This window comes from Eptatretus burgeri, chromosome 12 (assembly GCF_056783735.1).
Source record: "Eptatretus burgeri isolate ZD-2024b chromosome 12, Ebu_testis_v1, whole genome shotgun sequence".
In the NCBI taxonomy this organism is placed as follows: domain Eukaryota; kingdom Metazoa; phylum Chordata; class Myxini; order Myxiniformes; family Myxinidae; genus Eptatretus; species Eptatretus burgeri.
In genome coordinates this window covers 22,454,674-22,482,487 of record NC_140972.1, presented here as the reverse complement: position 1 = coordinate 22,482,487, position 27,814 = coordinate 22,454,674, and the positions used below count along the sequence as shown (strand labels likewise).

Sequence of the window (27,814 nt, the reverse complement as noted above, 5' to 3'; positions counted from 1 at the left end):
ATATATATATATATATATATATATATATATATATATATATTGTGCACGTCCACAAAAGGTATTTTAAAGTTAGGCATTGCGCTTTTCAGTAATTGTGTTCCCACGTTCTTGTGTATTCTGGCGTGAGCTTTGGGGTATGGGTGGGAAAGGCCCTTCCTCGACCCGCTCAAACTTGGATGAATTTTCTTTCTCCGTAAGTGGAGCCAGACAGGCTATGGCAAAAGTTCGTTCAGAGCCAAGTGCTCTCACTACGCAGCCTCCATTGCTGTTGTTTCCATTTGTTGTTGCTGTTGTTTCCATTGTTGCCTCCATTGCTGTTGTTTCCACGACCAAATCACAAGGTAAACACTAATGCGGACTGGATGGTGTTTTATTGGCAACTGTTAACAGCTTCCTCGCTAGTCCTGACGTGTTGACTAAGGAAGATATAATTAATTCCTCAATCTCTCCTCCTTCCTGCCATGTCTTGTGTTTCGCAGTGATCTACCTGGCACACATTCACTTTATTTCCTCTTCCTTTCCTCTTCTTCCTTTGCTTCCCGTTGGAACGTATCCAGCTCCCCCCCCCCCCCAAGTCAAGCTGTTTGTGGAATATTTTCCTCATTAGACCCCCAGCACTTCCACAATCAATGGAAGAAGGGAAAAGCACCGTAATAAAACATACCTTTGAATCAGAGGCACCAAAACTTTCCCCTTTTTGGTCGCTGTTCTTTTTTTGTGTCAGAGCATTAAATGTTGATTAAATTCTTATCAGAACCAGATGTGATTTTCTTTTTTTTTTTTTGCTGTAAATATTTAGCAGAGATGGAAAATGAGCCCAAATGAAGATGGCTTGCTTCTCATCATCCTGGTTTGGCTGCCCTTTTGATGCCTGAGGTCCTTCGAGGATGTGCATCGAAGGATGTTCCTGAATTAAACCCACAGGTATTCGGCTGGGTTCATGTGGCTTCTCTGGGTGAAGGACGGGGCCTGTGTCTTTTCTGCGGTTTCGTATATATAATGCGAATACGAGGAATAAGAGGGTCATCATCAAGTGAAGGTGGGTCACCTAGTTTGGCTAGGAGGTTTGCAAGGGCTGTAAACTATTGAAACATCGTTTGTAAGCAGAACATGGCTGAGGGTTAGTATCAGTTCTTGCAGGGCATGACAGTGCCGTTGATGCAGTGCCCCTTGCATGTTGTTCGTGTTGTTGTTTCATATGCAGCCTGAGGCTGCTGGCTGCATGTTTTTTTTTTCTGAAAGCGTGGCTGTGCCGCTGATGCAGTGCTCCTGTTACTCGTAAACTGGTACTCATTTTGCAGTGGGCTTGAGATCCAAGGATCCTGAGTTCAAATCCCCCTTGGTTGTTTAATGAATACCAGGTGGGGTGGACTCTGCCTGACATCCTTCCGAGGTCGGCAAAATGAGTGCCAACTTGCTGGTATCCTGTCTCAGAGTGGTGACCTGTCCAGGATTGTGCCCAATAGCCATGGAGACTGCTGAGGCAGCACCAACGCTCTGCACAGAGTATGGTCCCAATGGATGGATAGTACTCATTTTGCCAACCTCAGAAGGATGATAGGCTGAGTCAACCCACCTGGTGTTATTTCAATGGAAGATAGGCAGTTGAATTTAAGGCTGTAAGATCTTCAGCCAGCCACCTTAACCGTTAAGTCAACAGCTCACGAAGAATACCATAGGATCTTTAACATCCATCGACTAATACCAGAGACGGGACACCCAGTTCAACGTCCATATGAGGGACGGCACACACATTGATGAATTACCCTGCCTGTGAAACACCAGGATGACAGTTTATAGCTGGGTCGAGATTCAAACTTCGGCTAGACAGCTTAGCAGCTTAGAGACGATTGCCCGTACCTCGAGGCCATCCTGCCAGCCACATTCTAACGGTGATATGTCTTTTGATGCTATCTATCTCAGTAATTCAAGAGTCCAAACATATGAGATTTATTCATCAGATTATCACCTTCACTTGAGTTTTCTCAATGTAGTTGATTGTTATTTTATCTTTTTTCCACCTGCATTAATTCAGGATTCATGAAGCCTCTAATCATTTTACATGAATATTATATGAGCATATTGTTATTATACCATCTATAATACAATATGGTGGGCAAATCATATGATATGCAAATTATGAGTTTTTTTATTATTATTACTACAGAGGGAGTGGAAGTAGTTCTACAAGTTGAAGGAGGATAGAAAGAAATTAGTGGAGATGATTGCAAAAATCCGGCTTGAGATCACTGGAAGGATGTCCAACATTGGCGCGGGGGAAGTGAACGTGTCATTGAGTATTGGAGGCATGAGGCCAGGGCTCTGTAACTCGTCTTCGATAAAAGTGTAGTTTGGTTTGATGGACACAATGCAGCATACTTTGATTGCTGCAGGAAAAATTCAAAAAGCTAGCCCAGAGGACCTCTGCTTTGGACACTTCAGGGATGTAATGATATTGAGAGATTAAATTCTGGATGAAAGCATTTGTTGCAAATGGTTGGCTGACATGCTCATGGCCCTTTAGGTTTTGTGAAAACAATGGCTCTTGTGGAATCATGTCTGGGATTGCTGGCTGGAGATTCAGGCAAACAAGGTGGAGTGTAGTCAGGAGAGAATTGTGATTTTGATTATCCAAAATTCGGTTGAATTAAAGCATACTTCTCAATGGAATTTTGTTTTTTTCGATACGAAACCAGTCTGTATTGCTCTTTCCATCGTCTTATCTTCAGAAAAACCAAAACAATCACCCATGCTTTTTGACTATGGCATGTCTTTGTCTTGATGTGTTATAAACACGTTTCCAAACATGGCAAATGGAGAACTTATGCCATTGTGTTGTAGAATTAAATTGCAGATAAACCTTGTGTGATCTTTTGGTGCACCTGATGTGTAGATGTCTGTAAATCTTAATATAATGGAGCTAATGCATATATTTATCTATATATTACTAAAACTCTCATCTTGTATGTATGTATGTATGTATGTTCCTGAAATACAGCCAAAACGGTACACGATAGCGCAATATTTTAGTGCCACCTTACTCATCATTCTCCTGCGGTGTGCAGTATCAAGTTTCGCTCAAATCGGGCAACGAAAATAATAATAAAAAAAAAATTCCCGATTCAGTTAAGTACTCTTCGGGAGAATTTGATCAATGCAAACAACCTCAGCGGTACAGTTTGCTGGAGCTATCTTTTTTTTTTCTTGAAATGATTTTTTTTTCTTTAACCATTGTCACAACGGGAACCCGTTGGGTTCCCTGATCGTCTTGTAGCTATATAATATTGCAGTTTTGGACCTCTGGGGAGAATGAAGCATGTACGCATAAGAGTAAAGCCATTTATGTCCACGTATTCTGTTTTGCTTTAAAGTATATACTATATTCATGTGGGCAGATATGTATTGTAAATGTTTAGTTAGAGACTCTCTATGTGTCTTCTCATATTCTACACACTTTCCTGCATCCATTTCTCACATTACGCACAACATATGATCCCTCCGCTAAAGTGGCATGCTCGCAGGCTAACCGTACATCAATCCACAGTTCACACTGCTACTCAAAGCCACCCTAAACTGGTTTGGTGGACACCAGGAACCACAATAGTGAGAAATGGCTGACCAATCATCTCAAGAAAGACAGTGCGCCAAAACCACCAGTGCCAATCACCAGGTACCAGCATAGGTCGGAGTACCAGCACACCTATCAGATATGGGCGGAAGATCTTTTGGCGGGCACAACTCCTCCTCTGGACATATGTGGGGGACACAAGCAGGGGGAAGGAGTGAGTGCGAGAATCCAATAAAAGATGAGACATGAGTTGAAAGGAGTTCTCGTCAGTTCTGGAGTTCAGAGTTACCAGCCACCTGTCCTTCCACCTCCTCCCATTTCTTTGTTCACTTATCTCATTCTTGCGCTTTATTTATCTTACACACATTTAACATCTCTCGTCCTTTAACATCCTTGCATCGAGCTCTGCTCGTCACAATGCGCCACCAGGATAAATCATCGATCGCCGCTTCACCACGTACACCTCACATGCTTTTCTCATAAATCATACATGGTGAGGATTGATCGAGAGATCAGAGTGTGAGGGGTCCAGAGACCAAGACCGTTGGTCAGCACTATTGGTGGTGCCTTCTCAACTGGGCTGGCGCAAGTTGTGAAGGGGCATGGAACATGACCCCAGCTTTCTCTCCTACAGGCTTGACCCCTTCTTTCTCTTTTCCTCGGATGCATGCTGCGCCAGCTACTGCAGAGTTGGTAAGTGACTGATAAGGTTCTGAGGGCAGATATGTCATGTAGGGGTAATGGGAGTGTGTACATGCTGTGAATAATTGCCTGGCACATATATGCCACTTTGTTGCCTCTCTTTGTAAATACTTGCTTGCTTGTGCCACCGAAAGCCTGTTCTTAAGAAACTGTGTTTTGACTTATTTTGTCGGTTTTGATTGCGGCATAGGGTAACTGAGGGCTAATCAGGCTTGGAAAGCATTATAAACGGTTACGTAACCAGTGGTCCTGCTCATCCAACTAATTTTAGACTGGTTACATGATCGGCAGCATGGTCCTTGACACCTATGAACCACTTCTACAATCTTACCTAATTATCCACACACGAGACTTGGCACTAATCAGAATCACAACCGGAGAAATGTAGCGAGAAAGAAAAGTAGATAAGATGTCGGGCAGAGCATGGGTATGGCTCCTTCCCACCTTAGTAAGATGCATGCAAGCTTGTACCATGAGAAGACTCATGCAAGCTTCCCCTTGGTGGCTCTGGCGGTCCAAACAGGCAAATGTGAGTGCGTGTTCAGCCAAAGGACTCGTGGTAAGAAGAGCTTGTAGTGCAGCAGCATAGCAAACCTGTTGTGCATTTTGTGATACAAGCACCAAATTTGGCATAAATGTACATTAATATATTGCAAACATTTTCAGATATTGGGCCACTTGAAATTCTCTCTTTATGTCCGCCATATTGGATTTCAAAATGGCCGCCACTTGAAATCTACATTTGCTATTATCTCTGGACGTAATGCAGCTATTGACTTGATTCTGGTATCTAAATGTATGTTTTTGGGGGCAAGGAATCCAATGGTACCATTTTCAACTTAAAATTATCTATCACAGTCTGTTATATAATTTTATTTGGAAATTATCTCGGCAAATATTGGATTCAACACAATACTTTGAAAAGAATGTCTTAGTTCTGTAAATGTCTTAGGTATAATACTGACATGCTACATGGTCTAGTATTTGAGGCTAGGTGTACTGGTATCTGAGGCTAGGTATATACCGGTACTGAAGATACGTGTACATAAACAGTGTCATGTTAACAAGTTCAGCATTGCCACAAGTACATGTATGTTGTTGACTCATCGTCATGTGCAGTCCCCTTCACACACACAGAGGGCTGTGCACTGAAGGGTAGCCTTTTTGCACTTGCAGCGCCTCACACACCCTTTCTTGCACTTGCAAGAAACCAGCTCAATGCAGCTGTGAGCTGCCTCAGTTAGCCTGGTCCAGTAAGGTATGTACTGTCCTTCTCCAGTCCTTGACCAACCCCAGTTGGTTGGTGGAGGGAGCTCTGGTGCTGGCAGCAGTATCTGACCCCACACATGTCCACCTTGATACACTGCCCTCTTGACATGTTCCTCCAGAGCTGCCTTCGTTGGAGGGATGAGCTGCACATTGTTCTTCCTTGCGAAGAGTTTCCTCCTGGCCTTGTCAATGTCTGTGCATTTGCTGGTTCGATCATACAACAGGATCACGAACCTCTCGATGATGCGCATTGCATCGTCTGGTATGTCACGAGGTGCAGAGGACAGCAGCAGCAGAGCCTCAGTGAGTTCTGGCAGTACCTTCCAGACTGCCCACGCAGTCTTCTTGCCATGTCTATGAAAACTAGACACAGTGTCGCATCCAGTTAGAGCGTGGAACATTGGCAGTGCACGAGCCTTCTCTCGTCCCAATCCAGCTGCTATTTTGTGTGCTGCTTGGTATCGGAAACTCTGGCCTGTTCTGAATGCCAGCCACATTTTGTCTTCTGGTTGCAACTCCTGTGCCAGGGACACTGCCAGCACCACAACATCGGTGTCTGCAGTCCGGATGAGAATTGCATGGTGTCCATGCTGGACTGTGTGAGATGCATGCAGCAACATCCGATTGTCAGCTTCTTAATGGTTACATGGGGCGAGTGAGGTCAGATCTGGCAGTCGTGGCTTGCTGAGCACTACCTCTCCATCAGTAATGACGAGTTGCTTGTCCTCCTGGTCAAACCATTCCATGAGAGCTGCTGAGAGAAACCTGAACAGCTCAGTCTTGTTGCTGTCCACTCGTAGGAAGTTCTGCCAGTTTCCTGGTATGGCTGCGGCAGCCACCACACGTCTCCGCACACCTTGTCCCCGCTTTCCACGTGTACTACCTTTCAGTGAATCAGCAAGGTAAGTATCCCAGACCAGATCCAGGCGTGACACTGTTTGCAGCTTCGTGGACATATATGGGATGAAGATCTGTTGTGCATACTCTTCAAAGGTCAATGATGCAGCCAGCTTCAGCATCTGGACGATGGCTGCTCCATCACGCACAATACAGGTCATGACAGGAGTCTCCGTCTTTTCGTCGGAGACTTCTTCCAAGCATGTGAGGAGATCACTCTTGGTACCAGTGCAGAGGCTTCCACCATCAGACAATGCAGGAGGACATGCCTGATTCTCGTGACAAAAGAACTCCTCAAGGTTTCCATCCCTCGTCTGGCAGCCAATGTACAGGCGTGCGAAGAGTTCACTGTCATTCTTGATGGAGGCGAGCTGTTGCTGACCTATGCTCTGGCTTGTTGGAGTGGAAGTGCTGAACACCTTCAGCTTGTTAAGAGAAATGGGTGCATCCACTGCCTTTGTTCTGTCCAACAGACACTCTCTGGTGAAAGCCTCGAACTGCTCTTGTCCAATCCTCTTGGCATTCATCACGGTCTCCACAGCAGCAGGATCTGCGATCTCCTTTGTGTCCAGTTAGACTACATTCCTGACTCTCCTCCTCGAATGGATTGCCCATCTCCTCTATGACACCGACGAGAGAGCGAACATCTTTCACAAATGAGGCCTGTACACTTGGCGTCTGATCATGATGACGTGTGTTTGCTGTTTGCCGTCTCCAGTGTTGGTTCCCATCCTGGAATTCTTCGATCACCCTGGCAACTTCTGGTCCGCAACCATCCAGCGCCGTAGGGCACTAGGGTTGTCAGTGAGCCCAACTGCTCCGCCGTCTCCTTTGATGCAGGCATTATTCTGCTCATGTGCCTGGTCAATCGGGATTGAAGAGAACACCCTCTGTGTTTTCTGAATGGTGAAGTGGCTTTCCCTGAATTTCCTGGCTACATCTGGGTGTTTGATGGTGAGTTCGGCCATGTCCTTCAGGCGCACTGGTATCCACCTCGCTTAGTGGGTGTGATCCAGTGCATGGAACCAGGGGACCAGCTCTGTCAGAGCATCGAGGTACATCATTAACGATCCCTGCCTGTGAGAACGCACATACACTAGAACCAACAGTTCTAGTTCCAGCACGGTTGCCCAGTAGTGAAACTGGGGGATGTCTTCTCCTCCTCTCTAGCAACACCAGTCTTCAAACTCCGGAAGGTCCTCTGCATCCCTGGTTTCTCCCAGACAGTAGTGGTTGTAGACACGGTGTGTGCAGGATGTACAGTGCTGCTGTAGTCACTTGATGTGAATTTATATTTTAGACTGCCAGTATATATGAGCTTGTCTGAGTTGTTACTCGTGATTTAGTATAGTTTTTTATTTATATTTACAGAACTAAGACATTCTTTTCAAAGTATTGTGTTGAATCCAATATTTGCCTCGATAATTTCCAAATAAAATTATATAACAGACTGTGATAGATAATATTAAGTTGAAAATGGTACCATTGGATTCCTTGCCCCCAAAAACATACATTTCGATACCAGAATCAAGTCAATAGCTGCATTACATCCAGAGATAATAGCAAATGTAGATTTCAAGTGGCGGCCATTTTTAAATCCAATATGGCGGACATAAAGAGAATTTCAAGTGGCCCAATATCTGAACATGTTCGCAACACATTAATGTACATTTATGCCAAATTTGGTCCTTATATCACAAAATGCACAATTCTTTTGAATATTTGGGCTAAGCCGCCCCACTATTGATAGATGAAATGCTCAGTTGATCAAATGCTCAGTAGATCGAGATGCTCAGTAGATAAAAAAAATGCCTGGTAGGTCAAACACTGGGTGGGTCGAACACTCGGTAGATCGAGATGCTCAGGCTGCTTCAATGCCCCTTGTTCAAGGGCTTCCACAAACGTTCTCCCACCACCTAAGTCCAGCTGCTCTCTACAACCGACCCCACTCAGTTTCACATCCTTCCTATACAGAAGTCGACCTAATCTGCCTCTTGTTCTGTTGAACACACGATGCACACTCTTTCTACCTCCTCTTGCCTTGAAGGTCGAGCTTGTCTGTTTTGTTGTTCTGTGGAGTGCACAAATGCACTCGTTGTGGCCTTCTTTTGCCACGGATGTCGAGCTTATAGAAAATCAAGTTATTAACTTCTACTCACCACTAAAGGTTGATGACTTCATCCAGGCTGAGTAGTATTTTATAAGCTGTTCAGCTTGAGCACATGTGAATACAGTCATGACTTCAATAAGAAGCAAGAAAAATTATGACGGTGTCATGTACACCAAGTTATGTGATCCACTCGATTACGCGGGTGTCATCAATGTCCTGTGCCCATGGGAACAGGTTGCTCCCCAAAAAGGGTACGATGATAGAAGTCCCATAGTTAAAAGGAATGAAAACCCACTGTTGATAGTGAGACGTAATGCGGTGCATGGTATGAAGCTCTTTTTGCTAAGAGAGGAAATGAGTCACTGAAGATAGTGCTGCAAACGTGGCTTAACTCCAGTGAACTCCAACAAACTCTCGCGAACTCCTGTGAACTCGAGCAAAAGTCCAGTAGACTCCAGTGTACCCCTGTTTAACTCCAGTAAAACTCAAGTCCCTGAACCGTTTCCACGACGGTGTGAAATGGTGAGCTGCCAGACAAAGAGAACGATGAGGGTGTAAAATGGCGAGATGCCAGAAGTAAAAGCCCTTTCTTCCTTCACTCGTCCCACGAGAGAGAGAGAGATAGAGAGATATAGAGAGAGATAGAGAGAGATAGAGATAGAGATAGAGATAGAGATAGAGAGATAGATATGTTCCAGGCCCGTAAATATGTCGGGTAAAATGATTGGTTGGAAAACAGATTTTAAAACTATGCCTACGCTACTGCTATTGGTTGGACAAGTAAATGGAACAAAGTTCATGATGTAAAAGTACATTACAAGCTCGTCTCCCTCATTGTGACGTGCACAATCACACTCTTTCTACTGTTTCTACTCAAAATCTGTTGTTGTTTTCCAGGTAAACAAAATAACCAAGAGACCACTGCAGGGCTAATAATTACCTCCATTGTGTTCATATGGGGTTTATCATGAATTGAAATAACGATTCTATTTACTTTCCACGTGCTCAAGTACTCGCTTAAGAATCTTTTTTGTGAGTAGACCAGTAGTTGTCGTCCATTGGTTTGAAGCAATGGTGATGCATGACGTGTGAACTCGTGGCAGGGGGTAGTCTGTGATGTGGTGATAGGGGGTGGTGTTCACGATGTGGAATGAAAAAGGAGAGAGGGAGAGGTTTGAAAGGTAAATGACAGGATCGATAGGGCACGAGGAGCCACGGCTCGAAAGGTGAACATGGCGAGGGACTGGCAATGAATGGGCAGGTAGAGCCATCGAGGGATCCAAAGATGGATCAAAAGATGGAGGGGGTAGAGAAAAACCGAACATTCTAAATAACAATGCATATTCCTCCTCAAGTCTCTCGATCTCACATAAACTAAATAAATGTCCAGGGGTTCACACTAATATTTCTAATTTTGCTCTCCAATGAGTACGAGCAGAAATGGTTTGGTACTCATGAAAAAAAATATTTTTGTCAGTTTCGAGCATGCTCGTCTGCTTTCCCAATCGCCACTCCGATCTCCAATGTGCCTCTCAGCTTTGTATGCATCTTACTCATCTGTACAAGTGGTTTCTCAGAACGTTCACTCCAGATGAGACATTCGCAAACTGCTCTTTTTTCATTCGAGACACTCCTGAGCCTCCTCTTCCTCTCCGCTAGCGCGTTCTCCTTAGATCTATGTTTTTTTTTTTAAATATTAAAAGTTTTGAACTTACAATTTAGCTTATAAATTATATTGTTATAATTTATAAATTAAAGTAATGTTCATTTAAATTTTGAAATCACTGTAAATCAATTGTGAGTACCAGCAGAAATGTATGAGGAAGCATGAGGTTCATACGCTTACACAATGTGTATGCATACCCTGCAAGCATATATTGGGTGGTCGCTGGACTACCCTTATTCTCAGTTTTTCCATCTGTCTGTATGTTTTTATGTTTGTTGGGTGGTCGCTAGAGTACCCTTATTTTCACTTTTTCCGTATGTCTTTATGTATGTTTTTATGTTTGTTGGGTGGTACCCTTATTTTGTTGGGTGGAAAATAAGTACCCTTATTTTCACTTTTTCCGTATGTTTGTTTGTATGTTTGTATGTTTGTTTGTATGTAATGGACAGCTCTGGAGGCCAGAGGAGTGAACCGATTTCGATGAAACTTGACAGGTAGGTTCATACCAGCATCTAGTTCTATGCTTTTGAGCACCATTGCTATGGACACCACCGTTGCCTAGCAACGGGACTTTGAAATTTTTGAAAAATCCTAAAAAATCAATTTTTTCGAAAATCAAAAATCAGCTTACACGCTTTTATGCGCACTATAATGAACCTCTTTGTCAAAAATTTTCAACCCGATCCGTCAAAAACTGTATGACTAGTATGCAATTATGTAGCGACCACCCATGTCGCCTCCCGGCTTGTTGGGTGGTCGCGAGAGTACCCTTATTTTCACTTTTTCCGTCTGTCTATATTGTTGTGGTTGACCAAATTCGCAAACCACCATTCAGGTCCCTTAGGTGAGATATCTCGGTAAGTATATGTGTAGTTAGGCCCAAACCCGTTGTCTAGAGGGAATAAATGTCATTCATGCGGGCTGCGACTCTTCAGGATAGCCGTTTTTCTTTTACTATCTTTATTTTGGACCAGCCGCCATTATTACCACCACCAACCACGTCTCAACAGCCATCACAACAACAACCACCAACCACAACGCCGCTTCACAATAACAACCACCAACCACAACGCCGCTTCACAACAACAACCACCAACCACAACGGCGCTTCACAACAACAACCACCAACCACAACGCCGCTTCACCACAACCGCCACGACCTTTACCGTCACAACTCGCCACCATCGCATCACCGTCATCTCGCGCCACTCGTGGGCACCGATGCTGGACTCGTGCGGGGCGCGCACCGAGCAGCGTGTTCAAAAACATCACGGACTTTCCGCAGAAAAACGGATCAAAAACGACTCACGCCCACTTTTGTTCCGTCCAATCGGTGAGCGAGGGGCGATTTGGCCCCGCCTCCAGGGCGTTGGAGGGCGGTGGCTATATGCAAATTCATGGATCAAAAAGCATTCACGCCCACTTTTCCTCGGGCCAATGGGGAGCCAGGTGAAGGGTCGGAGGCAGAGGGTCAAGGGTGAAAGAGCGAAGCCACGGGGCTTATAAAAACGACTGCGTTCGTCAGACAAGTGGAGTAAGAGTTCAGTTGGAAGTTGGAAGTTGGAAGTTGGAAGTTGGAAGTTGGAAGTTGGAAGTTGGAAGTTGGAAGTTGGAAGTTGGAAGTTGGAAGTGGAGTAGGAGTAGGAGTAGGAGTAGGAGTAGGAGTAGGAGTAGGAAGTTGAGTTGGAAGTTGAGTTGGAAGTTGAGTTGGAAGTTGAGTTGGAAGTTGAGTTGAGTGTGCAGAGTTCAAGAGAGTCGTCGGTGGAGCTGGAAAGAAGTGGTACTAGTCGGAGTGAAGAGGACGGAGCTGTGGAGAGGTGACGGCGGCGAAGGTGGACGAGGGGGTGCTCGCGTCGGTGCCGGGAGCGGCACAGGGAGAGGCCAGCAACGCGACCGAGGTGGAGGAGGAGACGCTCGCCGCGGGACCCGAGACAGGGTTATATCCTCCTTTCCCCGAGCATCAGCAACCCCCTCCTGTTTCCCCCCGCGCTGAGATAGTGCGACAAAGGGGGCCCCTTTCCCACCCCCTACCAGACACTGTCCGCGAGGCCCGCGGAGTTGAGGCACCACCGCCGCTCCGCGTCTCATCATCAGACAGGTAGGCCCGACACGGTCTCGGCCCCAGGCCCGCCTACCCCCCTCATCCTGGAGGGTGGTTCTCTTTTCTTTTGCTTTGGGAATGTGTTGTCGGCGCCGTCTGTGAAGTAAAATTGTATAAGTGTTGCCGTGTGCCCGGTATTCGGATAGATCTGCATTGTTGCATTTGCTTTTTGTGTAATATTGCATTGTCTTCTTCTTTTACATGTGCTTTTGGTGGAATTGTATATGTGTGCTTTCCGTTCATCGCGAAATAAATGTGCTTATTGTTGAACTGTTTTCCCGCTTCGCTTCGTCATTTCTTTCATTGAATCCCCATCTTGCTTCACGTAAAGGGTTGGTCGTGGGCTAAGACGCCCGATAATTAATCGAACCGTCGAGGCTGACGAATAACACCGCTCGGTTATCCCGATAGTACGGAACGGGTCGCTTAAGTGGCCCGTGTCCGAAGTCGACCTGCGGCGAGGTGCGATCGCCCGGTCTACCCTCCGTGTGGGTACTTAGGTAGGTCGAATTTGGCGAGCAACCCTATCCCACGCGGGGGCCGATTGGCACGATCGTGGTGAGACTGAAAGGTCCACCCGTGACTGGTTCCCGGCGTTAGTCCGAGAGGGTCACGACTGGATTGTCCGTCCGGTGGGCGACGTGCCGCGATTAGAGTTACGTGGCCATCAGCACGCCGGCGGGCGCGAATCCGCAACAATATGTATGTTTGTATGTTTGTATGCTTGTTTGTTTGTATGTAATGGACAGCTCTGGAGGCCTGAGGAGTCAACTGATTTCGATGAAACTTGACAGGTAGGTTCATACCACGATCTCGTTGTATGCTTTTGAGCACCGTTGCTATGGACACCACCGTTGCCGAGAAACGGGACTTTGAAATTTTTGAAAAATCCCCAAAAATTAATTTTTTCGAAAATCTAAAATCGGCTTCCAAGCTTTTATGCGCACTATAATCAACCTCTTTGTCAAAAATTTTCAGCCCGATCCGTCAAAAACTATGACAAGTATGCAATTATGTAGCGACCACCCATGTCGCCTACCGGCTTGTATGTATCTATTTATTTACATCTATCTATAATTCCAGCAATCTGTGTGTCTGTGTGTCTGTGTGTCTGTGTGTCTGTGTGTCTGTGTGTCTGTGTGTCTGTGACTGCTGTTTCTCGACAACCACTGGTCCGATCTAATTGAAACCTGCCAGGTATATTGCTGGGGACCTGAGGATGTTCCTTTTCAAGGTTTGATATTAATCGGACAAGTGCTTCCCAAGTTATGGCCATTTATTTACCAAACCAATGACAAGACACGTTATTGCGTGGGCGTGGCCGATGGGGGAAGGGAAGCTCAGTCGCGTTCGCCATTACAGGTTACAACGTACGGGCTTCCGGAGAGTGATAACTTCGTGTATTCTAATAATTTCTCAATTTCTTATGCGCATTTATGGATAAACACAATGCCCCAAGTTATGATCATTTTCATATTAGACGGTGCATAAATTTCGGTAACATCAGAGTGAGCTGGTGTGCTCCGAACCAGGAAGTAATTTTTTTTTCTCTCTTCTCTTCTCTTTTTGTTTTTCCTTGCGATGACATTGCGAAAAGGCAAAATACGTTGGCGCTAATTGAATTTTGGGCATTAAAACTAAATTGCGAATAATCGTAACTGCGAATAATATGTGAACTTCCGGGCCACGCACGTACGGGCACGCGAGAGCGAAGAAACGGCCTGTATGGTTGTTGTTTCTTACTCGCGATTTGAATATTTATTTATTTATTTATTTATTTATTTATTTTTTTACAGGCACGTACTTGTCTATCCATAATTCCAGCAATCTCTGTGTGTCTGTCTGTGTGTTTGTCTGTTTGTCTACGACCGCCGTTTCTCGACGACCGCCAGTCCGATCTGATTGAAACTTGCCAGGAATATTGCCGGGGCCCCACAGATGTGCCTTTTCGAGGTTTGATGTCAATCGGACGAGCGGTTCCCAAGTTACGGCCATTTATCTGTCAACCAATGACAAGACACGGTGCTATGATGTCACGAATGACGTCACAATTAATGTTTATTAATTTACTTATTTATTTTTTATTATTATTATTTGTTTTTGCACGATTGACGGTCCGATCTGATGGAAACTTGCCAGGAATATTGCTGGGGACCCGGGGATGTGCCTTTTCAAGGTTTGATATTAATCTGACAAGCGGTTCCCAAGTTACAGCCATTTATCTGTCGACCAATATCTGCGAGAGAGGGGGAGGGAGAGGGGGATGAGAGTGAGGGCGAGAGAGGGGGAGAGAGGAAGGGCGAGACTAGGGGGAGAGAGGGGGGCAAGAGAGGGGGGCGAGAGAGAGGGGCGAGAGAAGGGGGATGAGAGTGGGGGCGAGAGAGGAGGGGGAGAGAGGAAGGGCGAGACTAGGGGGGAGAGAGGGGGGCAAGAGAGGGGGGCGAGAGAGAGGGGGCGAGAGAGGGCTGCACATACTGGCACGCACCTACGGGCCCGCACCTACAAGCCCGCACCTACGGGCCAGCACTAGTATTACTAAAACTCTCATCTTGTATGTATGTATGTATGTATGTATGTATGTTCCCGAAATACAGCCAAAATGATACAGGATAGCGCAAAAATTTTAGTGTCACCTTACTCACCATTCTCCTGCGGTGTGCAGTATCAAATTGGGCAACGAAAAAAATTATTAAAAAATCAATTCCCGATTCAGTCAAGTACTCTTCGGGAGAATTTGATCAATGCAAACAACCTCAGCGGTATAGTTCTCTGGAGCTGTCTTTTTTTTTCTTGAAATGATTTTTTTTAATCAACCGCTGTCACAACGGGAAGTCAACGGCTTCACGGGTCGTCAATATATAAATGTATATATGTATATATGTATTCTGTATATATATGTATATATATATATATATATATATATATATATATATATATATATATATATATATATATATATATATATATATATACAGAATACATATATACATCATATATATACATCATATATATATATATATACATATATACAGAATACATATATATGTACAAGCCGGTAGGCAACATGGGTGGTCACTACGTAATTGCATTGTAGTCATACAGTTTTTGATGGATCGGGCTGAAAATTTTTGAGAGTGTGATTATAATGCGCATATAAGCCTGGAAGCCAATTTTTGATTTTCAAAAAAATGAATTTTTTAGGATTTTTCAAAAATTTGAAAGTCCCGTTGCTCGGCAGCGGTGGTGTCCATGGCAACGGTGCTGAAAAGCATAGAACTAGATCCTGGTATGAACCTCCCTGTCAAGTTTCATCAAAATCGGTTGACTCCTCTGGCCTCCAAAGCTGTCCATGACATACAGACATACATACATACAAACATACAGACAGACGGAAAAACTGAAAATAAGGGTACTCCAGCGACGACCCAATATATACACGAGCATGCTTCACCATTGTCTTGGGTAGCTCAACTGCATTTGATTTTTCATCTATTTATTTATTTATTTTTCATGTAGTCAGTTCTTGTTTAAGGTTGTCGTTACGTCCTTGAAAAGTGCGACTTTAACTGAAACGACTTTAAGCGAATCCAACTTCCCCACAAGAATTGATGTAAATAGGAGTGGGGATTTAGGTTCCAGGAAAATATTTATCTCCAGACAAAAGACGTTATTGACATGTAGAGTACAAGTGTTTAAATTTTTTTTTTTAAACAAATCAATTGAATATCATCATCTCTCATTGCTTCAGATCTTCATTGGTTAGCTCTTCTCTGTGTGATTGCAGAAGTTGTGTAACGTTGGCTTCTTCCGCCTCATCAAAACCTGCTTTATTGGTCAAGCCGAGGATAACTCTCTTCATCGCGGGGACAACATCTTCAAATCCTTTCAAGTCATTGACACATGCAGGACACGACTTACTCCACACACCGTTCATGCACACCTGAGTTACTTCAGCCCAGGACCCACTGATGTTATCAATGCACTTGAGGATGTTTTCATCAGTTTAACACATAAACACATTGCAGCTGGTCAGGTAGATCACTATCGTACTTGTCAAACACTTGAGATCAGAGAGGGTGATGCAACCACTGATGTTATCGATGCACAGCTCGGTGTATATAAGGCCTATACTGCTCGTACTCTAGGTGGGCTTGTACACCAGTATTTGCGGTATGGCCTATACATCAGTATTTATGGTATCATGTACACTGTAGTTTCATTAAAACGAGGAAAAGCATGAGTTTGGTACCAAATTAGAGGTAAAACGACCTTATAATGGAATGGTGAACGACTTTAAACGGGTATGTTCGCTAATACATCGGCGACTTAATAACGAAACAATGTTAACCGAGCTGATGTTAAGCGAGGACTTACTGTATTTATATTTTCATTTACAGATGCTTTCCGACGGTTCTGTGATTTTTCCTTGTGTAACAGCTTCGATGTCCATCAGCACACAGAATTACCGTGCCTCCCCATTGTCTTGGCTCGCTCACCTGCAAAATGGGAGAAAAAAAAAATAGAAATTGGTGTTTTCACGATCTCTCCTCGTGGTGTTTTAGAGATCTCTCCTCGTGGTGTTTTAGAGATCTCTCCTTGTGGTGTTTTAGAGATCTCTCCTTGTGGTGTTTTAGAGATCTCTCCTTGTGGTGTTTTAGAGATCTCTCCTTGTGGTGTTTTAGAGATCTCTCCTTGTGGTGTTTTAGAGATCTCTCCTTGTGGTGTATTAGAGATCTCTCCTTGTGGTGTTTTAGAGATCTCTCCTTGTGGTGTATTAGAGATCTCTCCTTGTGGTGTTTTAGAGATCTCTCTTTGTGGTGTTTTAGAGATCTCTCTTTGTGGTGTTTTAGAGATCTCTCCTTGTGGTGTATTAGAGATCTCTCCTTGTGGTGTTTTAGAGATCTCTCCTTGTGGTGTATTAGAGATCTCTCCTTGTGGTGTTTTAGAGATCTCTCCTTGTGGTGTTTTAGAGATCTCTCTTTGTGGTGTTTTTCGCAATCTCTCCTTGTGGTGTTTTAGAGATCTCTCCTTGTGGTGTTTTCGCGATCTCTCCTTGTGGTGTTTTAGAGATCTCTCCTTGTGGTGTTTTAGAGATCTCTCCTTGTGGTGTTTTAGAGATCTCTCCTTGTGGTGTTTTAGAGATCTCTCTTTGTGGTGTTTTCGCGATCTCTCCTTGTGGTGTTTTAGAGATCTCTCCTTGTGGTGTTTTAGAGATCTCTCTTTGTGGTGTTTTCGCGATCTCTCCTTGTGGTGTTTTCGCGATCTCTCCTTGTGGTGTTTTAGAGATCTCTCCTTGTGGTGTTTTAGAGATCTCTCCTTGTAGTGTTTTCGAGATCTCTCCTTGTGGTGCTTTAGAGATCTCTCCTTGTGGTGTTTTAGCGATTTCTCCTTGTGGTGTTTTAGAGATCTCTCCTTGTGGTGTTTTAGAGATCTCTCCTTGTGGTGTTTTAGCGATCTCTCCTTGTGGTGTTTTCGAGATCTCTCCTTGTGGTGTTTTAGCGATCTCTCCTTGTGGTGTTTTAGCGATCTCTCCTTGTGGTGTTTTAGCGATCTCTCCTTGTGGTGTTTTCGAGATCTCTCCTTGTGGTGTTTTCGCGATCTCTCCTTGTGGTGTTTTCGAGATCTCTCCTTGTGGTGTTTTAGAGATCTCTCCTTGTGGTGTATTCGAGATCTCTCCTTGTGGTGTTTTCGCGATCTCTCCTTGTGGTGTTTTAGCGATCTCTCCTTGTGGTGTTTTAGCGATCTCTCCTTGTGGTGTTTTAGTGATCTCTCCTTGTGGTGTTTTAGCGATCTCTCCTTGTGGTGTTTTAGCGATCTCTCCTTGTGGTGTTTTAGCGATCTCTCCTTGTGGTGTTTTCGAGATCTCTCCTTGTGGTGTTTTCGAGATCTCTCCTTGTGGTGTTTTAGCGATCTCTCCTTGTGGTGTTTTAGCGATCTCTCCTTGTGGTGTTTTAGCGATCTCTCCTTGTGGTGTTTTAGCGATCTCTCCTTGTGGTGTTTTAGAGATCTCTCCTTGTGGTGTATTAGAGATCTCTCCTTGTGGTGTTTTCGAGATCTCTCCTTGTGGTGTTTTCGAGATCTCTCCTTGTGGTGTTTTAGCGATCTCTCCTTGTGGTGTTTTAGAGATCTCTCCTTGTGGTGTATTAGAGATCTCTCCTTGTGGTGTTTTCGAGATCTCTCCTTGTGGTGTTTTAGAGATCTCTCCTTGTGGTGTTTTAGAGATCTCTCCTTGTCGTGTATTAGAGATCTCTCCTTGTCGTGTTTTAGCGATCTCTCCTTGTGGTGTTTTAAAGATCTCTCCTTGTGGTGTTTTAGAGATCTCTCCTTGTCGTGTTTTAGCGATCTCTCCTTGTGGTGTTTTTGGAGATCTCTCCTTGTGGTGTTTTAGAGATCTCTCTTTGTGGTGTTTTAGAGATCTCTCCTTGTGGTGTTTTAGAGATCTCTCCTTGTGGTGTTTTAGAGATCTCTCCTTGTGGTGTTTTAGAGATCTCTCCTTGTGGTGTTTTAGCGATCTCTCCTTGTGGTGTTTTAGAGATCTCTCCTTGTGGTGTTTTAGAGATCTCTCCTTGTGGTGTTTTCGAGATCTCTCCTTGTGGTGTTTTAGCGATCTCTCCTTGTGGTGTTTTAGAGATCTCTCCTTGTGGTGTTTTTGCGATCTCTCCTTGTGGTGTTTTCAAGATCTCTCCTTGTGGTGTTTTCAAGATCTCTCCTTGTGGTGTTTTCAAGATCTCTCCTTGTGGTGTTTTCAAGATCTCTCCTTGTGGTGTTTTAGCGATCTCTCCTTGTGGTGTTTTAGAGATCTCTCCTTGTGGTGTTTTTGCCATCTCTCCTTGTGGTCTTTTAGAGATCTCTCCTTGTGGTGTTTTAGCGATCTCTCCTTGTGGTGTTTTAGAGATCTCTCCTTGTGGTGTTTTAAAGATCTCTCCTTGTGGTGTTTTAGCGATCTCTCCTTGTGGTGTTTAAGAGATCTCTCCTTGTGATGTTTTAGAGATCTCTCCTTGTGGTGTTTTAGCGATCTCTCCTTGTGGTGTTTAAGAGATCTCTCCTTGTGGTGTTTTGGAGATCTCTCCTTGTGGTGTTTTGGAGATCTCTCCTTGTGGTGTTTTGGAGATCTCTCCTTGTGGTGTTTTGGAGATGTCTCCTTGTGGTGTTTTAGCGATCTCTCCTTGTGGTGTTTTCGAGATCTGTCCTTGTGGTGTTTTCGAGATCTCTCCTTGTGGTGTTTTTGGAGATCTCTCCTTGTGGTGTTTTGGAGATCTCTCCTTGTGGTGTTTTAGCGATCTCTCCTTGTGGTGTTTTAGAGATCTCTCCTTGTGGTGTTTTAGAGATCTCTCCTTGTGGTGTTTTAGCGATCTCTCCTTGTGGTGTTTTCGAGATCTCTCCTTGTGGTGTTTTCGAGATCTCTCCTTGTGGTGTTTTAGAGATCTCTCCTTGTGGTGTTTTAGCGATCTCTCCTTGTGGTGTTTTAGCGATCTCTCCTTGTGGTTTTTTATAGATCTCTCCTTGTGGTGTTTTAGAGATCTCTCCTTGTGGTGTTTTAGAGATCTCTCCTTGTGGTGTTTTAGAGATCTCTCCTTGTGGTGTTTTTGGAGATCTCTCCTTGTGGTGTTTTGGAGATCTCTCCTTGTGGTGTTTTAGCGATCTCTCCTTGTGGTGTTTTAGAGATCTCTCCTTGTGGTGTTTTAGAGATCTCTCCTTGTGGTGTTTTAGAGATCTCTCCTTGTGGTGTTTTAGAGATCTCTCCTTGTGGTGTTTTTGGAGATCTCTCCTTGTGGTGTTTTAGCGATCTCTCGTTGTGGTGTTTTAGCGATCTCTCCTTGTGGTGTTTTAGAGATCTCTCCTTGTGGTGTTTTAGAGATCTCTCCTTGTGGTGTTTTTGGAGATCTCTCCTTGTGGTGTTTTAGAGATCTCTCCTTGTGGTGTTTTTGCGATCTCTCGTTGTGGTATTTTAGCGATCTCTCGTTGTGGTGTTTTTGCGATCTCTCCTTGTGGTGTTTTAGCGATCTCTCCTTGTGGTGTTTTAGCGATCTCTCCTTGTGGTGTTTTAGCCATCTCTCCTTGTGGTGTTTTAGCGATCTCTCCTTGTGGTGTTTTCGAGATCTCTCCTTGTGGTGTTTTAGAGATCTCTCCTTGTGGTGTTTTAGAGATCTCTCCTTGTGGTGTTTTCGAGATCTCTCCTTGTGGTGTTTTAGAAATCTCTCCTTGTGGTGTTTTAGCGATCTCTCCTTGTGGTGTTTAAGAGATCTCTCCTTGTGGTGTTTTCGAGATCTCTCCCTGTGGTGTTTTCGAGATCTCTCCTTGTGGTGTTTTAGAGATCTCTCCATGTGGTGTTTTCGCGATCTCTCCTTGTGGTGTTTTCGCGATCTCTCCTTGTGGTGTTTTCGCGATCTCTCCTTGTGGTGTTTTAGAGATCTCTCCTTGTGGTGTTTTTGCGATCTCTCCTTGTGGTGTTTTAGAGATCTCTCCTTGTGGTGTTTTAGAGATCTCTCCTTGTGGTGTTTTAGCGATCTCTCCTTGTGGTGTTTTCGAGATCTCTCCTTGTGGTGTTTTCGAGATCTCTCCTTGTGGTGTTTTAGAAATCTCTCCTTGTGGTGTTTTAGCGATCTCTCCTTGTGGTGTTTAAGAGATCTCTCCTTGTGGTGTTTTCGAGATCTCTCCTTGTCGTGTATTAGAGATCTCTCCTTGTGGTGTTTTAGCGATCTCTCCTTGTGGTGTTTTTGGAGATCTCTCCTTGTGGTGTATTAGAGATCTCTCTTTGTGGTGTATTAGAGATCTCTCCTTGTGGTGTTTTAGAGATCTCTCCTTGTGGTGTTTTAGAGATCTCTCCTTGTGGTGTTTTAGCGATCTCTCCTTGTGGTGTTTTAGCGATTCGTTCTGGTGTCTTTTTAAGTCTTGATAGTTCAGAAAACGCTCGAGAATAAAAGGTTTGGCTTTTCAACGCGTGTGGTTTCACTCTCGGAGTTTATGAGTTTATCATTGTGTCCACATTTAAATTGGCGGCCATGTTTTTTCCCCGTATATTACATGCCGATGGAGTATTACCGTTCTCCATTATCATACACCTGCTCGTGTGTCTGAAACAATCCTCACCGATTGGTCACACAGCTGTCTTCATTCCAACCACAATTGTAATTTCAATGTGTATTTAAGATGTTTCACAAAGACGACAATTAATTTACGATCATTTATTAACACAAATTTAATAATAAAATTGGGCGACGAATAATCACTGATTAAAAAACATTACACGGAAAGACAAACAACCCACTGTGATTAACCATGACCAGTCGTACATGCACGTCCTGGTTCGATCGCGCTTTCCACGAATTGAGTTAATGTCATGAAGAGCTAAATATTGCACCATTTCAATGTGGTCATGGATCTCTCTCATAACTCAAAGTTATCTGAGGTCATTATTTAATTTTGACCCTGAAATGCAGGGCAGGTGTCTCGGGGATCCGGTGAGGTTGTTGTGCTGCCGTGTAACTATGTAATAAGATAATTATTTTATTTGCATAAGCCCACTTGTGTGCTCTTACAACTTCGTTACAAATAATTCAGTGACATAAATATGAAAAAAAATTAATTCAGGCTCGAGGGAAAGATTAATTTATCACACCAGCCTTCCTTTCCCGTCCTCAGGGTCCGGCAAGGTTGTTGTTGTTTTATGTAATTTTTACATAATTTTTTATGTATTTTTTTTCTTTGCATGAGCCTCCGAGTATGCTCCTTCAACTTACAAATAATTCCATGGCATAAATATAAAAATATTTAATTCAGGTTCGAGGGAAAAGCTTCTTGCCATTACACTTCCTTTCCGGTCCGAGGGGTTTGCATGTTTACCTCATCAACACGACAATAAATCCTGGGAACAAGTTCTAAACTTTGAGGGTGGGAGGGGAATCAACCCGAATCATTCTTGACGTCATTCCATTGTCCTGTATAAATGTGTTTCTGCATTAAATTTCCTCCTGGCAGATTTTCCTCGTCGAATGGACTTCTTCTCATTGATGGTTTTAACATCTTTAAGTTTGGACGAGCTGCATCGATTCCTGTGGCAAAGGTAAGCTTATTCTTTTTCTTCTTGTGGTGAATTGAAGGTCGTGACGTGTGATCCCATGTTGCACGGCTCGAGCACGGAATAGATAAAGCTAAGGTTCGGCTCGGTCGGGGGGATTGTCCCAGGGGCATTGTCGTTTACGGCGGCGGTTCACTTGGTGCTCGTTGAATGGTGAGAATTGAGAGTATATCGGACTCCGTGCTTATACTGATTTATTTTGCGGTGATTAGTTGCACATGTATACCTTACTGCTTGTACTCCTTGCTGCGCCTGTATTCCCTGGTGTGCCCGTAGAAGCGGCTTCAATCAAATGGAATAAAGCCTACACTCTGAAGGTTCTTCTCTCGTTTTCATTTCAATTTATTCCATTTGGTTTTCTCGGCTCTCTCAACCAACGATGGACAAGATCTACAAACCAGAGAGGTTCGACGCAGACCCAAACGCGACTGACTCAGAAATTGGCCGCCCTTGTGAATCATGTCTCGCCCAGCGTATACAGGCTCTTCTCGGAGTGCGACACTTACGAAGCAGCGATCGACGTGCTGCAGGCGCTCTACGTGAAGCCCAAGAACGAGGTATACATACGACATCTTCTCAACACACGCAAGCAAGCAGCCGGGGAGACAATCGATCAGTTCCTGCAAGCTCTGAAACAGCTGGGAAAAGACGGCAGCTTCCGGGCCGTAAACGCCGAGGAACACCGAAATGAAACGACCCGGGAGGCATTTATCCAAGGACTCAGATCAGCCCACATACGGCAACGCTTACTAGAGAAAGCGCAACCCACTCTTGAAAAGGTAGTCGATCAGGCTCGAGTGATGGATACGGCTCAGCAGCAATCTGAGTCATTTGGGATACCGATGCTGCTAATGAACGCCGCTACGGTGGAAACTCAAGGAACCCCACAGACCCGAGGATGGAGAAAAATGGAGAAAAACCCGAGGAGTCGGATACCCAGACCTCGTCAAACTCCTCAGCAACTACTCCGGTTGGTAAATGCTTCTTTTGTGGGTACAAAAGACACCGCCGCCACAAATGCCCCGCCAGAGATGCCACATGCATGAATTGTGACAAGAAAAGGCATTATGCCAGGGTATGTAAATCTACTCTAAGGAGAAATAAACCCACTTCTGCGGCTCTCTACTCACAAAAGAAACTAACTGCAGCCTCACCGGGGAATCTATCCAAGGCTATCATCAACGTACGAATGAACGGGCATATGGCTGAGGCTCTGATTGATACCGGTAGCTCTGAAAGTTTCGTCAACAGCTCGCTAGTGAAGGGCAGGAAATGGAAGATCCACCCGACAGACAATATGGTATGCATGGCCGCCACATCACTACAGTCCCGCGTACGAGGGTACTGCAATGTTGAATTGGACGTAAAAGGGTACACGCATCGGGATGTAAGGGTACTGGTGCTTCGTGATTTATGCGCAGACGTAATTCTGGGTCATAATGTCCTCAAACAGCACACGAGCGTCGAAATACCCTTTGGAGGAAGCAAACCTCGTCTAATTTTAAATGCTTTGACCACCGCAGAGGTAACGTCCCCCCAGCTGTTTGCTAACTTGTCGCCGGTCTGTAAACCGATAGCGATCAAATCGCGGCGATATACCACTGCTGATATGAACTTCATCACTTCAGAGACCAAGCGATTACTGGAAGAAGGAATTATAGAACCGAGCGATTCGCCATGGCGCGCACAGGTGTTGGTCACCGCCAATCAGAATCATAAGAAACGAATGGTTGTCGATTATTCCCAAACGGTCAATCGTTTCACCCAACTCGATGCCTACCCTTTGCCGCGCATAGACGAGATGGTCGAACGCGTGGCCAATTATAAGATATTCAGCACCATCGATTTGCGAAGCGCCTATCATCAAATTCCCATCCGAGAGGAAGACAAACCTTACACCGCATTCCAGGCAGGTAGACGCCTCTACCAATTCAGGAGGATTCCGTTCGGTGTCACGAATGGAGTAGCTTGCTTCCAACGGGTTATGGACGACATCATCTCAGATGAAAACCTCAAAGACACTTTTGTTTACGTGGACAATGTCACAGTGTGCGGTAGGGATCAGGGGGAACATGACATGAATCTGGACAGATTCTTGAGCATTGCTAGAAAATATAATCTGACCCTCAACTACGAGAAATGCGTATTCTCGGCAAGGTCAATTGACCTTCTCGGCTACACGATAGCCGACGGCACGATTAAGCCTGATCGTGAATGATTGCGCCCACTTCGTGAGCTACCCCCACCTCAGTACCTGCAGACAATGCGCCGGGTGATCGGCATGTTCGCTTACTATGCAAGATGGATTTCCCAATACTCCGAGAAAATACATCCCCTAGTGCATTGCCAAAACTTTCCACCAGATGCCACTGTTGTAAAAGCTTTCCACAGCCTCAAAGATGATATCAGTAATTCCGTGGTATTATCGATCGATAGCTCGGTGCCCTTCGTGGTGGAAACAGATGCTTCTGATCACGCGATAGCTGCTACGCTTAATCAGTCTGGGCGGCCCGTCGCGTTCTTCTCGAGAACTCTCTCTGGAAGCGAGCAGAGACACTCGGCAATAGAGAAGGAAGCGTACGCCATTGTCGAAGCCCTACGTAAATGGAGACACTATTTACTGGGAAACCATTTCACGCTCGTTACGGACCAACGATCCGTGGCATTCATGTTTGATGGGAAAAATAACGGGAAAATTAAGAATGAAAAAATTATGAGATGGCGGATAGACCTAGCCTGCTATAGTTACGACATAGTTTACCGGCCCGGGAGGGAAAACCCTGCTGCAGACACCTTCTCTCGGGTCTACTGTTCGGCAACAATCAGTCGGGCTTTACAAGACCTCCATGTGTCTCTGTGCCACCCGGGGGTAACCAGAATGGCACATTTCGTGCGCAGACAAAACCTTCCCTATTCTATTGAAGATATTAAACAAATGAATGCTTCATGCCCTGTTTGTGCTGAACTAAAACCCAGATTCTATGGCGCGGCTTCTGGCAGATTGATCAAGGCCACTTCTCCCTTCGAGAGACTAAACATTGACTTCAAAGGGCCCCTGCCGACCGAGACAGACAACAGATACATATTCACTGTTGTTGATGAATATTCAAGGTTCCCTTTCGCATTTCCGTGCTCGGATATGACCTCGGGCACTGTCGTGAAATGTCTGTCTGACCTCTTCGCTATGTTTGGGAAACCTTCGTACATACATTCAGACAGAGGGCCGTGTTTCATGTCGGCTGGGCTAAAACAATTCCTATTAGAGCACGGCATAGCAACTAGTCGAACGACAGGTTACAACCCACAGGGTAATGGGCAGGTGGAACGATATAATGGAGTTATTTGGAAAGCCGTAACTCTGTCGCTGAAATCGAGAGGACTGGGGCCCGAGCAGTGGGAGGTTACCCTTCTCGACGCTCTGAATTCCATACGCTCTTTGCTCTGCACGTCCACCAATGCAACTCCTCACGAACGAATGTTTACTCACCAACGGCGTTATGTTGACGGCCAATCGGTGCCCAACTGGCTAACCCATCCTGGAACAGTGTTCATGAAACGCCCGGTACGACAAAGCAAGTATGAACCCATGGTGGAAGAGGTCGAACTCATCGATACTAATCCAGAGTATGCTCATGTCAGGCTCCCGGATGGCAGGGAGACCACTGTGTCGGTTCGCCATTTGGCTCCCTCAGGTACTCCTCCCGCAGGTACACCACCATCTGGCGCTCCTCCCTCTGACATCCCCTCCCCAGGTGTTTCCCCCCCCCCCCCCAGGAACTCCACCCGAGAATGGTGGCGACGGAGCTGCCGCGTTCCACCCGAGAGCAATCGGGGAGTCATCCCCGGCACGAGTCGAGGCTCACCAAGAGGATCGGAAGCCTCCCTCAAGTGAAACCGCCATTTACTCCCGGAGAGGTCGACGGATAATACCCCCTCGCCGACTCAATCTGTAAAGGGGATTATCGGCATCCTCGATGCTCATGCTCCTATATGCTCGTTACATAATATATCGATGCTCATGACCATGCTCCTACAACTCAAAATAATCCTCACTGCTTGGCATGTATGCTTCTGTAGTTTAGATAGTTCGCGTTGCTTGAAATGTATACTCCTGTAGCGCTGAAGTAATCATGGTGCGTTAGTTGGGCCTCTAGTTACATTTTAAAGATGGGGAAAATGTGGTGAATTGAAGGTCGTGACGTGTGATCACATGTTGCACGGCTCGAGCACGGAATAGATAAAGCTGAGGTTCGGCTCGGTCGGGGGTGATTGTCCCAGGGGCATTGTCGTTTACGGCGGCGGTTCACTTGGTGCTCGTTGAATGGTGAGAATTGAGAGTATATTGGACTCCGGGCTTATACTGATTTATTTTGCGGTGATTAGTTGCACGTGTATACCTTACTGCTTATGTACTCCTTGCTGCGCCTGTATTCCCTGGTGTGCCCGTAGAAGCGGCTTCAATCAAATGGAATAAAGCCTACACTCTGAAGGTTCTTCTCTCGTTTTCATTTCACTTCTTATGATTTTATGAATTTCACGAGCTTTGCAAGTTTAAGGTTCTTACTGTTCGTCTTATTATGGGTTTCCCAGACCCGACACCTGGAAAGGTGTAAAGTTGTTGACGCAGCATCGAACAGTTGACGCTGCCATTCACTACCTTTTTTTAGTTATTACCAGAATTGTTTATTTGTTTCCCAACAGTCCAGATAATTAATTCACCCATCCGATGACGAAAAATAGGGGCAGTGCTGTTCCGGATTTGGAAACCATGATCACTCAACATTCAGGTCCCAAAGATCAGTTATATCGGTAAGTATGTGTTTGTAGTCGGGGTCCCGTCCCTTTGTTTAATGGGTGATTAAATGTTCGTGCACTGTGGAGTTATTTTGATAGTCAGGGTTTTCTTTTACATTTTCAACTACAACTACAACAACAACAACACCTTCGCCTCGCTCCATCCTGACGCCATAACGCTCGCGGTGTAGAGAACATTGTACTTTACGGTACTTCTACATATCGACGGTCCCCTGTGCCAGTGCGCATGCGCAGCCTGAGCCGGAGCCAGAGATGTTGTGGGCGTTTCAACCTGTTCAATACTTGTTTGATTATATTGTCGTTCCACGTTAATAAAGTGGTCGAACAAATTGAACTCTGTTCTTATCTATAATCAAACAACTTGATGCAGTCGAGTGAAGATCGTCGGTGCTGAGGAGGACACGACTGGGTGAAAACAGACCACGAGAACGTCGACAGTGAGTTTGGGTTTCTCGGGTACTGTACCCAATCTTCGCCCCCAGGAGACTGTACACACACATATGTATCACCGAAAATAGAACATTTACTCCAGAATAACTGTTCCTATGGCGCCGGTGGAAGCACAGTGCCGGATCGAGGGTTGTGACTATATGGCTACACACGCAGAG

The 27,814-nt window shown here is 45.0% G+C and overlaps 2 long non-coding RNA genes across 2 annotated transcripts in view; one reads left to right on the top strand and one right to left on the bottom strand.

The window, feature by feature from the left end:
• Positions 1–27,814, bottom strand: part of LOC147015242 (uncharacterized) — a 78,229-nt gene that overhangs the window by 37,242 nt on the left and 13,173 nt on the right. The gene's annotated exons all lie outside the window — the stretch shown is intronic.
• LOC147015243 (uncharacterized) lies at positions 236–16,608 on the top strand. Its single transcript, XR_015050101.1, has 4 exons — positions 236–341; positions 800–924; positions 4,203–4,261; positions 16,098–16,608. It is a non-coding gene; the product is annotated as an uncharacterized LOC147015243 (long non-coding RNA).